This window comes from Sapajus apella, unplaced genomic scaffold, assembly GCF_009761245.1.
Source record: "Sapajus apella isolate SASKATOON/1434 unplaced genomic scaffold, GSC_monkey_1.0 scaffold22, whole genome shotgun sequence".
Classification (NCBI taxonomy): Eukaryota; Metazoa; Chordata; class Mammalia; order Primates; family Cebidae; genus Sapajus; species Sapajus apella.
The window spans coordinates 4730293-4730531 of NW_022436962.1; positions in this window are offsets into that span (position 1 = coordinate 4730293).

Consider the following 239-nt stretch of genomic DNA (forward strand, 5'->3'; position numbering starts at 1 on the left):
CCAGGCAGTATTTGGGGGGATGGTTGGAGAAATGATGGAGGTCCCAGACAGTATTGGGGGGGTTGGAGAAATAAATGAGGTCCCAGGCAGTATTTGGGGGGATTGGAGAAATACAGAATGGAGGTTCCAGGCAGTATTTAGGGGGCATTGGGAGAAATGATGGAGGTCCCAGGCAGTATTGGGGGGCAATTGGGAGAAATGGTGGAGGTCCCAGGCAGTATTTGGGGGGATGGTTGGAG